This window comes from Pristiophorus japonicus, chromosome 22 (genome assembly GCF_044704955.1).
Source record: "Pristiophorus japonicus isolate sPriJap1 chromosome 22, sPriJap1.hap1, whole genome shotgun sequence".
NCBI classification, from domain to species: Eukaryota; Metazoa; Chordata; class Chondrichthyes; family Pristiophoridae; genus Pristiophorus; species Pristiophorus japonicus.
In genome coordinates, this window is record NC_091998.1 from 44,510,197 (window position 1) to 44,522,290 (window position 12,094).

General features: G+C 45.4%; 1 protein-coding gene across 9 annotated transcripts in view; it reads right to left on the bottom strand.

The window, feature by feature from the left end:
• Window positions 1-12,094, bottom strand: part of LOC139234997 (gamma-glutamyl hydrolase) — a 43,202-nt gene that overhangs the window by 30,415 nt on the left and 693 nt on the right. The gene's annotated exons all lie outside the window — the stretch shown is intronic.

The following is a 12,094-nucleotide window of genomic DNA, read 5'->3' on the forward strand; positions in this document are numbered from 1 at the left end:
ACCAGAGGGAGAGCGTGCTGATGGCGAGGTATCGGTTCTATACGTACCAGCGATCTGAAGGTCAGGAAGTGGTGAGCTACATCACCGAGCTAAGGCGACTTGCAGGACAATGAGAGTTTGATGGCTACCTGGAGCAAATGCTCAGAGACTTTTTTGTACTGGGCATTGGCCACGAGATCATCCTACGAAAACTTTTCACTGTAGAAACACCGACCCTCATTAAGGCATTGCGATAGCACAGGCGTTTATGTCCACCAGTGATACCACCAAACAAATCTCTCAGCACACAAGTGCTAGCAATGTTCATAAATTAACTGGAACTGTGTTTGCGAGCAGCAATGTACAAGGCAGAAACCACGAGTCTGCAACTGCCAGCAGGCCTCAGGTAATCCAGATGAGCTGCAAGCTCTGCAAAACCTGCTAACCACCATGTGGCAGAGGAAGATCGGTCCATGGTGGACCAAAGCAATTTCGAGCCTCAAAGAGAGGAGGCAGATGCTGAAGTACATGGGGTGCACACATTTTTGACTAAATGTCCACCTATAATGCTAAACATAAAATTGAATGGCTTACTCGTGGCCATGGAACTGGACACTGGCGCTAGCCAATCCATCATGAGTAAAAAGATGTTTGAGAGACTGTGGTGCAACAAGGCACTCAGACCAACCCTGAGCCCCATCCACACGAAACTGAGAATGTACACCAAAGAGCTCATCACTGTCCTGGGCAGCGCCATGGTCAAGGTCACCTACGAGGGCACAGTGCACGAACTGCCACTCTGGATTATCCTGGGCGATGGCCCCTCACTGCTTGGAAGGAGCTGGCTGGGCAAAATCCGCTGGAACTGGGATGACATCCAAGCGCTATCACATGTCGATGAGGCCGCATGTACCCAGGTTCTGAACAAATTTCCTTCCCTTTTTGAGCCAGGCATTGGAAACTTTTCCGGGCGAAGGTGCGGATCCACTTGGTCCCAGAGGCACGACCCATTCACCACAAGGCGCGAGCAGTACCTCACATGATGAGGGAGAGAGTGGAAATCGAGCTGGACAGGCTGCAACGCGAGGGCATCATCTCCCCAGTGGAATTCAGCGAGTGGGCCAGCCCGATTGTTCCAGTACTCAAAAGTGATGGCATGGTCAGGATTTGTGGCGATTATAAAGTAACTATTAATCGTTTCTCGCTACAGGACCAATGCCCGCTACGCAAGGCAGACGACCTATTTGCGACGCTGGCAGGAGGCAAGAAGTTCGACCTGACTTCTGCCTACATGACGCAGGAGCTGGAGGAGTCTTCGAAGGGCCTCATCTGCATCAACACGCACAAGGGACTGTTCATCTACAACAGATGCCCGTTTGGAATTCGGTCGGCTGCAGCGATCTTCCAGAGAAACATGGAGAGCCTACTCAAGTCGGTACCACGCACGGTGGTTTTTCAGGACGACATATTGGTCACGGGTCGGGACACTGTCGAGCACCTACAAAACCTAGAGGAGGTCCTCCAGCGACTGGAATGCGTAGAGCTGCGGCTGAAGAGAGCGAAATGCGTCTTCATGGCAACAGAAGTGGAGCTTTTGGGGAGAAAGATCGCAGTGGATGGCATTCGGCCCACAGACGCCAAGACAGAGGCTATCAGGAACGTGCCCAGGCCACAGAACGTCACGGAGCTGCGGTCGTTCCTGGGACTCCTACATGTGTTATTGCGTAAAGATGAGAACTGGGTATGGGGAAAAAAAACAAGTAATTGCTTTTAAGAAAGCCAGAAACATTTTATGCTCCAACAAGCTGCTTGTATTGTATAACCCGTGTAAAAGACTCGTGCTAGCATGTGATGCGTCGTCGTACGGAGCCGGCTATGTATTACAACAAACTAACGTCGCGGGGAAGTTGCAACCTGTCGCCTATGCTTCTAGGAGCTCGTCTAAGGTCGAGAGGGCCTACAGCATGATTGAGAAAGAGGCATTAGCGTGTGTGTTCGGGGTAAAGAAAATGCATCAGTACTTGTTTGGCCTCAAATTTGAGCTGCAAACTGATCATAAGTCCCTCATATCCCTGTTCGCTGAAAACAAGGGGATAAATACTAATGCCTCAGCCTGCATACAAAGGTGGGCACTCGCGTTATCAGCGTATAACTATACCATCCGCCACAGGCCAGGCACCGAGAACTGTGCGGATGCTCTCAGTCGGCTACCATTGCCCACCACGGGGGTGGAAATGGCGCAGCCTGCAAACTTGTTGATGGTGGCGCAGCTTGCAGACTTGTTGATGGTTATGGAAGCGTTTGAAAATGATAAATCACCTGTCACGGCCCGCCAGATTAGGACATGGACCAGCCAAGATCCTCTGCTGTCCCTAGTAAAAAAACTGTGTACTGCATGGGAGCTGGGCCAGCATCCCTGTTGAAATGCAAGAGCTAATCAAGCCGTTCCAGCGGCAAAAGGACGAGCTGTCCATTCAGGCAGACTGCCTGTTGTGGGGTAACCGCATAGTGCTACCCAAAAAGGGCAGGGAGACGTTCATCTCGGATCTCCACAGCACACACCTAGGTATAGTAATGATGAAAGCGATAGCCAGATCCCACGTGTGGTGGCCCGATATTGACTATGACTGAGAGTCCTGTGTACGGCAATGCAGCGTGTGTGCTCAGTTGAGTAACGCGCCCAGAGAGGTACCACTAAGTTTGTGGTCCTGGCCCTCCAGACCATGGTTGAGGATCCATGTCGACTATGCGGGCCCGTTTCTCGGTAAAATGTTCCTGGTGGTGGTGGATGCTTTTTCAAAATGGATTGAATATGAAATAATACCGGGAAGCACCGCCACTGCTGAAAGCCTGAGGGCCATGTTTGCCCACGGCCTGCCTGACATACTGGTCAGTGACAACGGGCCATGTTTCACCAGTGCCGAATTTAAAGAATTCATGACCAGCAATGGGATCAAACATGTCACCTCGGCCCCGTTTAAATCAGCCTCCAATGGGCAGGCAGAGCGGGCAGTACAATGAAACAGAGCCTCAAACGAGTCACAGAAGGTTCACTCCAAAACCGCCTGTCCAGAGTACTGCTCAGCTACCGCATGAGACCCCACTCGCTCACAGGGGTGCCGCCGGCTGAGCTACTCATGAAAAGGACACTTAAAACTAGACCCTCGCTGGTTCACCCCAACCTGCATAATCAGGATGCGAGCAGGCGGCAGCAACAAAATGTAAACGATGGTTGCGCCACTGTGTCACGGGAAATTGATCTGACTGAACCTGTGTATGTGCTAAACTACGGACATGCTCCCAAGTGGAAAGTGGGCACGGTGATAGCTAAAGAAGGGCGTAGGGTGTTTGTAGTCAAACTGGACAATGGACAAATTTGCAGAAAGCACCTGGACCAAACGAGGCTGCGGTTCACAGACTGCCCTGAACAACCCACAGCAGACACCACCTTTGTTGAGCCCACAACACACACCCAAAGGATCAACACCATGCCAGACCAGGAAATCGAATCCATCACGCCTAACAGTCCAGCAAGGCCGGGCTCACCCAGCAGCCCTGCAGGGCCAACAACACTCCAGCCCAGCGAGGGTACAGCCAACAGACCAGAACAGACATTTGTACCGAGGCGGTCCACCAGGGAAAGAAAGGCTCCTGACTGCCTCACCTTGTAAATAGTTTTCACTTTGACTTTGGGGGCGGGAGTGATGTTGTGTATCTGTAAAGCATGCACTCCCATGTCCCGCCACCAGGGAGCGCATCCCCTGAAGTCCCAAGAGATCCCAGCATCCTTGGGAGCACTGTATATAAGCCGGCCCCTAAGGCCTGTTCCTCACTCTGGAGTGTCTTAATAAAGACTGAGGTCACTGTTACTTTAACCTCCCTGTGTACAGTCTCATCTATGATCGGAACACAACTTGAAATTTGCTAATAGCACCAAATTAGGGGATATGGTAAATTGTGTGAGACTACAGAAGGATAGAGAAAGGCTAGCAGAATGGACAGATAGGTGACAGCTCGGTCACAGCACAGACATGACTGATCAAATGGCCTCCTTCTGTGTCGTAAATTTCTATGATTCTATCTAGTTCAATGTTCAAAATTGGTATTTAACATTTTTGAACTAAGAATAGGGAAAGGAAACACATTGTCAATGGCAAGATTTTAAATGGAGTAGAACAGAGGGACCTCGGTTTGTAGATACACAAGTAATTAAAAGGTGGCAGCACTTTCAAAGCATTATGTATTTGCACCTGTTAGTCTCTCTCTTTCTCCACATCCTTCTGAATCTTCCTGTTGAGTTTATAGTTCCATTCCTCATATTTCTCAATATAATATATACATAATCTGCCATGTATCTTCCCGTTCCACGATGCAATATTCTCCTTAGTCCTTTCAGAATCCTCCTCGCTGTTTGCCAACCCCCTGTTTGTCATCAGCAAATGTCAATATTATGTTGCTCATGTCTGTGTTATGAAGCACTGATCACACTCGACCAGCTCCATTATTCGCATGCCTGACACAAGACTCCCAAAGCAAGCGCTCTACTCGGAACTCCTACACGGCAAGCGAGCCCCAGGTGGGCAGAGGAAATGTTTTAAGGACACCCTCAAAGCCTCCTTGATAAAATGCAACAACCCCACTGATACCTGGGAGTCCCTGGCCAAAGACCAACCTAAGTGGAGGAAAAGCATCTGGGAGGGTACTGAGCACCTCGAGTCTTGTCACTAAGAGCATGCAGAAAACAAACGCAGGCAGCGGAAGGAGCGTGCGGCAAACCAGACTCCCCACCCACCCTTTCCTTCAACGACTGTCTGTCCCATCTGTGACAGAGACTGTAATTCCCATATTGGACTATTCAGTCATCTAAGAACTCACTTTTAGAGTGGAAGCAAGTCTTCCTCGATTTCGAGGGACTGCTTATGAAAATCATATATATTATTATTGTCTAAAAAATGTGGCTCCAGCCTGAATTTTCGTAACAAGCACTTTGTGAACCACCTTATTGAACGCTTTCTGAAAATCCATATACACATCTACTGCATTCCCTTTATCTATAATTGTCGCATCCTTCAAAAAAAAGCATTAGATGTGTTGTACTCAACTTGTCTTTAACAAATCCAACAAAAAAATGGAGGTTGAAGATGATAGATTCGATCTTCTTAGTATTGCGGTGGAGGAAGATAAAATACATCCAAAACTAGAAGTCAAACAAGTGGTCTGATATTACAGCAACAGTGGAGGAGGTGAGAAGTCTAGTGGAGAGCTGACACTATGTCTGTGGACAATGTCACCAAGTTTCAACATGTAGATGAGGAAGAGGAGGGGCCAGAGATGGATCCTTGGGGAACTCCAGAGCGGAGAGTACAGAGGTAGGAAGAGAAGCCATTGTTAGTGTTACGTTGACGAGGATTACTAATGCCAAGAGTGGAATCAAGCAAGTGCAGTTCCAGTGGAGCTGCACAATGGAGAAAAGGCATTGGAGGAGGAAGAACCACCTAGGAACGCTGAGGGCAACTGAAGCACCTCAATTACTGCCATACAAAAGCAAAAGCAAAATACTGCGGAAATCTGAAATAAAAACATAAAATGCTGAAATCATCATCATCATAGGCGGTCCCTCGAACGAGGATGACTTGCTTCCACAAGAGTTCACATAAAATGCTGAAAATACTCAGTAGGTCAGGCAGCATCTGTGGAGAGAGAAACAGAGTTAACGTTTCAGGTCGATGACCCTTAGTCAGAACTGGAAAAAGTTAGAGATGTAACAGGTTTTTAAGCCCCTGCACTTGCTTAAAAACCTGTTACATCTCGAACTTTTTCTCAGTTCTGACGAAGGATCATCAACCTGAAATGTTAACTCTGTTTCTCGCTCCTCAATTACTGCCCTGTTTGATATCAACATATACCAGTAATCAGGGATGTGAAGGTTGTATGGTAAGTTGTATATTGGGCAGTGCCTTTAACCGATTGGGAAGACTATCTGCTGTGTGAGTCCTATCCCTCTAATTCTTCTATCCCAATGAGTCACCTGTATATTTGAGGCCTTCTGCAGTCGATGAGCACGATATTTTGTTAAACTGCAAACACAATAGTAATATAGGGCCATTTTATTGAGAAAATCTTTTAGCTTAATCGGACCATTAGAGTGTTATTAGTGGTGCTGAGGGTGGGGACACGTATAGAGCTGATTCTTGTCTTGGTGATACCCAGTACCACCTTTTTTGGTTCAGTTAAAATGAGCCATATCTCAATGAGTTTTGCTCATGATGTCGAGGTGTTTGAGAGAGAAAAGCAATTAGTGCAGCTGACCGAGACGGTAATACCTCGTCCAGGGCACTTTATTTAGAATTAGATTTATAGATCAGCTCGGCAAAAAATTGAGCACAAGAATCTAGTTTGACACTCCAGTACAGGACTGAGGGAGTGCTGCACTGTCAGAGATGCCGTCTTTCAACAACAACAACTTGTATTTATATAGAGCCTTTGATGTGAAACATTCCAAGGTGCTTCACAGGAGTATAAGGAGATAAAAAATTTGACACGAGCTGCATAAATAGAAATTAGCGCAGGTGAACAAAAGCTTGGTAGAAGAGGTAGGTTTTAAGGAGTGTCCCGAAGGAAGAAAGAGAGGTAGCGAGGCGGAGACGTTTAGGCAGGGAGTTCCAGAGCTTGGGGCCTAGGCAACAGAATGGTTGAGCGATTATAATCAGGGATGCTCAAGAGGGGAGAATTAGAGGAGCGCAGGCATCTTGGGGGGGGGGGGGGGGGTGGACGGGGGGGTTGTGGGGCTGGAGGAGATTACAGAGATAGGGAGGGGCAAGGCCATGGAGGGATTTGAAAATAAGGATGAGAATGTTGAAATCGAGGAGTTGCTTAACCGGAAGCCAATGCAGGTCAGCGAACATAGGGATGATTGGTGAGCGGGACTTGGTGCAAGTTAGGACACGGGCAGCTGAGTTTTGGATCACCTGTCGTTTATGTAGGGTAGAATGTCGGAGGCCAGCCAGGAGTGCGTTGGAATAGACAAGTCTATGGTAACAAAGAAATGGATGAAGGCTTCAGCAGCAGATGAGCTGAGGCAAGGGCGGAGACGGGCGATGTTACGGAAAATAGGCGGACTTAGATATGTGGTCGAAAGCTCATTTCAGGGTCAAATTTAACACCAAGGTTGTTGTAATGTCTGTAAGCTTGTAATGTTTGTAGCTCCACACTGTGGATGTGGACGTATTGTGTACTGCAACTGCATAGTTAATAATAAACAGAACCAGGCAGATTCCGGAGGCTTCCGAGAGAGCTGCCTGCCATGTTAGGAGCTGTGTGTGCTGTGTTCTATGAAGATTTCACATTTGGCGACGGAGATGGGATTTTTCGGATGATTTAAAGCTTAAATTTTGTTGGAAAAGGATTCAGCTAGCTGACAGAGAGACTTTGGAAGTTTCTGTCTTTGGAAAAAAGCTACAAAATCCGAGGTAAAATACAGCACACGGTGGGAACAGCTAGAGATTAAAATGGCAGGTGTAATTGGACATTTGGGGGAATATAGCCACAACCGGGAACATTTTAAAGCGTATGTGGATCGGCTAGAAATGTATTTCACTGCAAATAACATAGTCAAAGTTCCAGACAATGCAGTCCAGAACCGGGCTGTGTTGGAACATAAGAAAGCGATCTTCTTATTGGAGGCGGGTCCGACATTGTACGAAACCCTTGTAAATCTGCTTGTGCCTGACGAGCCAAAGGACGCAACGCTTAAAGAGATTTTAATGAAGCTGGAGCAGCACCATAACCCCAAACCGTTAGAAATTGCTGAAAGCTATCGTTTCGGGATTTGGAATCAAAAGGCTGAAGAAAGTATCAGTGATTACATCGTAGCATTAAAAAAGTTATCGATGCACTGTAATTTTGGAAACTTTCAAAACCGAGCATCACGGGATCGTTTTGTTTGTGGGGTGAAAAATGATGCGATCAGAAGGAAGTTATTGACGACGGATGATTGACTTTTGAGATTGCTTGTCAGACAGCGAGGTCGATGGGCATGGCCGAACAATATTCCCGAGAATGAAATAATGATTACGGTCGTCAGTCAACTGAGGTAAATCACCTGCAGGTTCAAAGTAAAAGACGGTGGGGGCCCAAAGTCTCAGAAACTGGAAATTCTAAGAGCATCAAAGTCGTGCTATAGGTGCCTGGGACAACACATTGCTCAAAGTTGTCCATACGTGAAGGCAGAGTGTTTCTTCTGCAGAAAGACTGGGCATCTTGCGAAGGCTTGCCGACTGAAGGGTAAACCAGCTTTCAAAGCTATGAGTAGGAATCCCAAGAGACTACATGGCATGGAAGAACAACAACAGGACGAGGAGATGTTAGAGTTAAACGTCATCAGGAGCACGAGGTTAACGGACAGCGATTCGGAAAGCATCAAAATCCACATAGATGTTGCGGGATTCAAGATACCAATGGAAATTGACACGGGTGCATCCGTGAGTGTAGTACCGGAGTTGCTGTACCTCAACAAATTGCGTGATTTCTAACTGGAGAAATCCAAGATAGAGCTGCGAGGCTACTCGGGAGAGAAAATTCCTGTGGTAGGTCGTATCATCATACCGATGAAATATAAAGATCAATTTCAGAACTTGCCTCTAATAGTAGTGAAAGGAGACAAGTCTGCCTTACTAGGAAGAAATTGGTTGAGCTCACTGAAGCTGGATTGGAGTAAGATTTTCTGTGTGGAAGCGAGATTTTCATTAACGGATGAGGTTATCAAGAAGTATCCGAAGGCGTTCTGCGAAACGGGCAGTCCGATCCAAGGCTTCAAGGCGAGCGTCAGGGTACAGAAGGACACTAGATCGGTTTACTACAAGCCATATTCCGTACCATTTGCACTCAAGGAGAAAGTTGAGCAAGAACGCAAAAGATTAGAGACTGAGAACATTATTTGTAAGATAGATCGATGTAATTGGGCTACACCCATTGTTGTTGTACCCAAGTCCGACGGTAAGGTAAGATTGTGTGGTGATTATAAAGTAACTGCAAACCAGGTTCTAGAGGGTAATGTCCCCAATACATTGCCGAATATAGAAGATTTGTTTACAACACTGACAGGTGGTCAGATCTTCTCAAAACTGGATCTTACGAACGCCTACTTACAGCTTGAAACTAAATGAGGAGTCCAAGTCATGACTGACTATAAATACTCATCTAGGCCTATATCAATTTAATAGGCTACCGTTCGGAGTGTCTTCCGCTCCTGCCATATTCCAAGGGTTGATGAACCAGATTTTGCAAGGTATGGAGGGGGTAGTATGTTATTTGGATGACATACCAATTTCAGCACCAAATAGGCAAATTCATAACATATTGAATGAAGTCCTCAAACGGCTAGAGAAGTACAGCATGCGAGTGTCTGCTCGTAAGTGTGAGTTATTTAAAAATTCAGTGGAGTATTTAGGGTACAGAGTAGACAAAGATGGTTTACATCCAACCATGGAAAAATTGGATGCAATTAGAAATGCACCCACTCCCAGGAATGTCACTGAACTTCGTTCATTCTTGGGTCTTTTGAACTATTATGGGAAGTTCCTACCAAATTTGGTTACAGTATTACATCCACTGAATGAACTTTTGAAAAAACAGGTCCATTGGAAGTGGTCAAAAAAATGCAATGCAGCATTCAAGGAGTGTAAAAGCAAATTGGAAGAGAGCACCATGTTAGTTCACTATGATGTATCTAAGGAGATTAAGCTAGCATGTGATACCTCTCCGTATGGAGTTCGGGCAGTGATCTCTCATGTATCACGTAGTGGGGAGGAGAGACCAATTGCTTTTGCTTCACGCACTCTCAGTGCCAGTGAGAGTAATTATGCTCAAATTGAAAGGGAGCTTTGGCATTAATTTTTGGGGTCAAGAAGTTTCACAAATACTTGTATCGTCGTAAGTTTACCATCGTTACGGACCATAAGCCCCATCAGCAATCTTCCATCCAAAGTCCCCAGTTCCAATATTAGCTGCAGCCCGAATGCAGAGATGGGCTTTGATTTTGTCAGCATATACATATGATATTGAATACAGACGATCAGCTGATCACAGTAATGCTGATGCAATGTCTAGATTGCCTTCCCCATCACAAGTTACACCCGATAGGAAAGAAGTGTTTTATTTTTCATACACTGATGAATTGCCAGTCACAGCTGAAGAGATTGGCAGAGCAACCAAACGTGAACCAGTGATGTCAAAAGTGTATGAGTATATTGCAAATGGATGGCCAAACCAGCTAACAGACAAAGATACACATCCATTCTTCATTCGTAGGAATTAATTATCAGTCGATAAAGATTGTATCATGTGGGGTGTAAGAGTGGTCCAAATTATTAGGAGACCTCCATGACCAGCACCTGGGAATGTGCTTGATCAAGAGTTTTGCATGCAGTTATTTATGGTGGCCAGGTCTTGATAAAGATATAGAGTACATCGTGAGTCAGTGTACGACATGTCAATTGGTAAGCAAGCAACCACCACCAGTCCCATTACAGCCATGGAAACGGCCTCCCAGGGTGTGGCAAAGGCTACGTATTGATTTTACTGAGTTAGAAGGACAACAATTGTTCATTATGATTGATAGCCATTCGAAGTGGGTTGAGGTGTTTTCAATGTGGAAAATAACAAGTTAAACATTGGACATTTTACGAAAATTATTTTCTTCATTTAGCCTCCTTGAAGAAATTGTTTCAGATAATGGACCACAATTTCGTTCAGAAGAATTTGCACAATTCACGAGCAAAAATGGTGTGAAACATACCAAGGTTCCACCATACCATCCTGCTTCGAATGGTGCAGCAGAGCGCACTGTACAAATTGTAAAACATGCCCTCATAAAACAAATATTAGGTCCAAATCCAAGGAAACGACAGTTGTCATTGGATCACAAATTGGCTAATTTTTTTTGATTACATATCGAAACACACCTCATACAACTACTGGTAGAACACCAGCAGAGTTGTTTCTCAAACGACAGCCACGAACCAGATTCTCGTTGTTCAAACCAAATTTGGCACAGTTCGTAGAAGAGACACAATTAAGACAGTAGGAGAAGCATGATAGAGATAGAGTAAAAGAGAGACGTGTGAAATTAAACCAGAAGGTGAGAGTGAAGAACCATCACCATAAATGGTTAAAGTGATTACCCGGAAGAGTGGTGAAGATATGTTGTCCTCGCACATATTTGGTAAAGATGTTTGATAATGGACAGGTTAGGTTTGTTCATATTGATCATATTTTACCTACAGACATGGAAGGAGTTGAAGGTGGGAATGATTCAATTATTTCTGACTCATCAGATAGTTTTGATATACTAGTAGAAAATCCTAAATCCAAGGTACTGGAAACAAATCCAGGAGAGAATCAGAATGAAAGTCTGAGTCCGAGTCAGGAAAACAAAGGGCCTGAAGTTAGAGTGAGTTCAAATGAAAATCGAGGAAATTCCGTGGAGGAAAACGTTCCTCAGGATGAGCCTCGAATGAGTTTAGATTTGACACCATGTTTGGAAGGTTCTGTTCGAGAGCGAAGATATCCTCTTCGAAACAGAAAACAAGTGGTAAAGTTAAATTTGTAAATATGGAAAAAAATAAGTTTATATCCTGTGTTATGTATAATATTGAAAGTTATGTATGATGTTTGTTATAATAACTTCTTCATTAAGGAGGGAGAAGTGTAATGTCTGTAAGCTTATAATGTTTGTAGCTCCACACTGTGGATATGGACATATTGTGTACTGAAACTGCATAGTTAATAATAAACAGAACCAGGCAGATTCCGGAGGCTTCCGAGAGAGCTGCCTGCCATGTTAGGAGCTGTGCTCTGTGAAGATATCACAGTTGTGAACAGTTTGCTTCTGCCTCAGACAAAAGTTGGTGAGATGGATGGAGTCAGTGCCTAGGGAACAGAGTTCGTGGCAGGGACCGAAAACAATGACTTTGGTCTTCCCAATATTCAATTGGAGAATATTTCTGCTCACCCACAACTGGATGTTGGACAAGCAGGTCTGACAATTTAGAGACCGTGGAGGAGTCGGGAGAAGTGGTAGTGAGGTAGAGCTGGGTGTCATCAATGCACATGTGGA